Source organism: Electrophorus electricus, chromosome 4 (genome assembly GCF_013358815.1).
Source record: "Electrophorus electricus isolate fEleEle1 chromosome 4, fEleEle1.pri, whole genome shotgun sequence".
Lineage (NCBI taxonomy): Eukaryota > Metazoa > Chordata > Actinopteri > Gymnotiformes > Gymnotidae > Electrophorus > Electrophorus electricus.
The window spans coordinates 28258989-28264065 of record NC_049538.1 but is presented as its reverse complement, the minus strand read 5'-3'; positions in this window follow the sequence as shown (position 1 = coordinate 28264065).

The window sequence follows — 5077 nt, the reverse complement described above, 5'->3', positions numbered from 1 at the left end:
TTGGGCCTGTGTGAATGGCCTGAGTGAATGTATGCAAAACACTGCTTAATGGAGCAGGTATAATAGATGGATAAATTCCTATTAATGACACATTGGTGACCGCTGCTCTGGACGGCTTGCGCAGTAATGTCATTAGCTCTGGTATGTGGATTTCTGGAAAAGGAAAGGTGGCACTGTCTCATACAGACAAGAACGGAACACGCCGGGGAGGGGTTGGGGAAGCTTAGTCTGCGAAGGAAGGACAGAGGCATGAGCCATGAAAACCCAGAGATGAAGGAGTGGGCTCGTCGAAGGGAAACTGTTGTGCAACTGCTGTTCCACTTGAATAACCAACATCAGTGTAGAATGAACTAGTGCAACTTTTTAATGTAACAGCAAGCGGTAACCAGTAACTTTTCCCACCTGTCCTAGTTTGGCTCGTTCTAGTACATAAGGTACTTCTTTCTTTTTCTTTTCCGTAGCTTTAGCACCCCCTAGAGGTTCTCTCCAGGCACCACAGCCACTGCTCCAAGAAGGGCTTTTCCGCAATTTCTTTCATTTGCTATGACCAGAGCTCCAGGGGGCCGTGGCTCAGAGTCGGCCTCTGATGCCATTAGATGTGACAGCACTTGCTCAGTCTGTCTGGGGGCACATTTGTGCTACTGCCTCCATCACCTCTTAAAGGAACACGCCTCCCTTTTCACCCCTGACTGGCTGCATGCATTCCCAGGATGGTGTTTCGCTGCAAGATTTCCTGGATCGCTTGGATTCGGTCCAGAATTGAAATGAGCTCTAGCACAAACTTTACTGTCAGACGAGTGTAAGTAAGTGTCCAACTGCACTCACTCTGAGAGTTGAGATGACCTTAATGTTATGTACCACTGCAATGCCCTGTCAAAAGTATGGTATCCTAACAGCTGAGAAGCTAAAGCCAACCTCTGTAGCATGTTTGTGCAATGCATTTCTGTCTCTCAGCTTGCAGTTGCCAAGGAAAGGCTGATGACAGAGAATAGTAAGAGAGCGTGGTAACAGAGCGTGGTAACAGAGAGGTAACAAAGTGTGGTAACAGACCTGGTAACAAAGCATGGTAACAGAGCGTGGTAACAGAGCATGGTAACAGCGTGGTTACAGAATGTGGTAACAGAGCTGGTAACAGAGTATGGTAACGGTGTGGTAACAGAGCTGGTAACAGAGCATGGTAACGTTGTGGTAAAAGAGCTGGTAACAGAGCATGCTGGAGGACTTAGCCATGTTGGCAGATGGTGGTGATAAGACGGGCTGGTTGTGTCACCAGCGAGAGGTGATGAGCTGTGCATCACATCATAAACAGTGTGCCACACCAGGAGAGAGGGCATGCACATTCCTATGATGCAAAGTCTAATGATACCCAATGAAAAAAGTCTTGGAAGAACTTTATTTAAAGAAGAAAATGACTAATGGTGAATGGAATTTAACGGCCATGGAAAAGTATCATGCAAATTGGTGGATGCCAGGTTTAATCTTTTGGCACATTTAGCCTGTATTTCCATATCTTGAACCCAGCACCCTTTTCTAGCTGAAAGATCATGTGAGCATCGGCAGGTTAGTGGTATGTACTCCATATCACCTTACCTTTAGGTGTACAAAACTATTTCATATTTATTTCTATTGTATCATTGCCATACTGTGATTTATGTCAGATTTGGAATGCCACCAATTAATAGTAATAGGTAAGCCCTGAGAGCTGCAGAGAAATTCCGAGAATTTTCTTTTGCTGTATGCACATTGTATCAGTCAATACAAAATGAATTCGCGCAATCCGTTGGCAAATCGCACATGCCAAGCCTGATGACTGAGGCTGCATATTAGTGCAGGAAAGCAGCCTTCATCGAATCAATGCCTATAATGGCAGAGGCAAAGAGAGTTTCAGATTTAATTACTTTCTTTGGAAAGAGACAGATTTGGTAGAAAGGATCTGCTAAACAGCAAATCCTAGTCAAGTCTGGTTTTTAGACAAGTGACAGCTACTGGAACAAGCACATTTCTTCAGGTGAAAGGGCAGTGCACTGTTGCAGAGGAAATTTGGTACAGGGAAATTCCAGAAAGCCAGCAGAGAAAAAGACAGGCCATTATTTCCCCAATTGCAATTACCAGTCATTCTCTCGGCATCAGACTGAAGCTTAATTGGTTCTCTGGCTACTATCTAATTCTCTGTCAGCATAAATTAATTGGTTAAACTCAACAACAACAGAGTTGCCTAATGCTGTTTGCCAAAGTCAAACAAGCAGACCCAACAGGTGATGGAGGGACATGCTGTCGGTGTAGTAAGAGCAAAGCTAAATTAGGTGCTACAGCAACTTGAAAAGATCATGTGTAAGTGTGCCTGGATGTGTGTGTGTATACGTATGTGTGTGTGTGAGCGTGTGTGTGCGAGCATGTGTGTGTCTGTGTATCTTGGTATATTGCTTGGCAGTAAGGCAATGACACCAGCTGAGTGTATGATTGGCATCCCAATCTGTTTTGAGTGATGTGGAAAAGGAGGGGCTTCTAGCAGCAGGCTGAGGTGACCCTTCTGACCCAAGTGATATTTCACAAACCTTGTTCCCAAACGTTCCTGCCAGCATATTAACCTCTTCCACAACATGCAGTGTTTCCATTCTGGTCAGGAGACTCCAGCCTGACTGTTTTTCTTACACACCCAACATCTAGTTAGTCACCTCTGCTTCATTTCATTAAGTCGCTATATATTCATGAAGGACAGCCATATTATTCCTTTCTTTAATTCTTTAACACTCCAAAAACGCTTTCCCCCCCTAAAGAAAACCAAGGTTCGGACAGAGAAAGCACTTAATCTCAAAGCAAAAACAGCATGGTGTCAGATGACAGGGTTAAGTGCACAGTGACCTAAAGTTTGATAGTCCTACTTCTTTACCCCAACATTATCTTGTTTTTCAGTAGAACTGATTGGTTGGTATAAGGGAATAATCATATGTTAAGTATGACACCATTATTACAGCAAATAAATAACCCAGACCAATATTTAGCACAGAACGCATGGAGGAGAAGAGGAGGAAGTAAAGCGAGGAATTGTCCTGCCCCGGCTGCGTGTAGTGAGCCAGTAGGATCACTCACTGGGTTGTGGCCTGAAGCTCCTCAGGTCACTGAACTCATGCTGATAATCTGACACTGGCTGATCTGGCAGAGCGGTGTCCACTCACTCACTCTCTCTCTCTCTCTCTCTCTCTCTCTCTCTCTCTCTCTCTCTCTCTCTCTCTCTCTCTCTCTCTCTCGCTCTCTCTCTGTGTCTGTCTCTCTGTCTGTCTGTTTTTGCATGTCTCTCCCTAAAACACACACACACACACACACACACACACACACACACACACACACACACACACACACACACACACAAATAAATAAATAAATAAATAATAACGTAATCTAAATTAACTTTGACACTTCCAAACCATACCTTTCCCTAGAGGTATTTTTTTTTTTTTTTTTTGTCTGCTTATCTATCAGAATTGACGTCACGCTAGAGTATCAAAGGTCATTTGTAAGAGTATCATGCACTCTGCATTTCCGTCTGTAGAGGGCACTGTAGGCCCATGCCATAGCAGAGCTTCGGCTTCTGCAGCTGTATACTTTGTGGCATGAGGCTTGGTGCAGTAACCCTAGTGTGCACATACTGACTTGTGAAAGTTAACTACAAAGGATTCTTTTGGGAATGCCAACCTTATGTAACAGAAAATCTAAAGAATGACTGAAATGACCTACTTTACTTTGTTAATAAAAAAACCCCTGAACATAATAAGTGAACTTTTAATTGTGACATTTATATGAATTCATATTTTTATGCATTTTTTATGTATGAACAGTCACAAAAAAGAAAAATTGAATAAACACTTTTGAATTCAGTGTCAGATCATGGATGGTGGAAATTAAAGTGAAAAGTGGATTTGTGCAAAAGAAGCAGAGGTGAGGTGTCTGTTTTATTAAAGCCACTCCTTGTAGTCGAGCTTAAAGTGGAAACAAGCTGTAGACAGAAAGGCAAGGTATGAAGAAGGACTACCAGAGTTGGAAGAACTGGTCTCAAGAAGCTTAAATCTAGCTAAGCCCAAACCCAAGCAAATCTTTCAGTCATGCTGCCATGCTTGTAGCAGACACACACCTACACACACACATCCACCGTTCCAAAATATTTGGAACGCATGCATGTTCAAATATTAAACATCCACAGGTAAACCCTCATGTAGCGTTCTGCATCCACACATTCATAATAATCCACCATCTTTCTCTCCTTCTCTCCCCCTCTGCTTCTGCATGCAGTATGTCAGCTGACCAGTATGCATAACAGGGGACAGAAGGTCCCTGGAGCAGATCCGTCTCCCTGCTTTAGTGTTTGTGACCCTTTGTCCCTAGCCACGCTAATGTGCAGGATTAAGCCACTAATGCCAGCCGTGCCACATTAAAGGGGCACAGACCTAATTGTTCTCCGCTAACTGACCCACCTTAAGTCACACATGCATGGCACGGTGCTCAGGGTCTCTGGCTCTCTTAGTGCCACCGAACAGATCTATTCACAGCCCGCCTTCATGTGCTCTCGTGTCACCCTTGTGTATGGGTCATGGGTGCACGGCATGCAACTGAAGGATTATGACAGTGCTCAGGGCTGCGAGACTGCATGCATGTTCACTGTGCTCTGTTTGTTGCCATGATATTAAACTGTTCTGGGGTTTGTTTGTTTTTTTTTTTGTTTTTTTTTCCATCTCTAAACATTTACTCTAATTCAGATGAGTAATGTAACATGCCCTGCTGATGTGCTTTATGACAATAATGGTGTATACAAGCGCTTTTATATTAGGTCTCTTTGGTAGTGCGGGGGAGCCCGGTTTCCCAGTGCACCACAATGAGAGACGCCTCAGCGGTTCCTGTTATGTACTGTCCTGGCACTCAGCACTCTGGGAAGCGTAGTTTGCTGTTTCACATAACGGGTTTGCTTGACATGGGGGATGGAAGAGAAGCCCACTCCTGTCCTCCTGGCTCTCTCCCAAAACAACCTTAAAAACATGTTTGGTAATTGAGAAGAAAGTTGGCCTATAATTTATATCACGTGTCT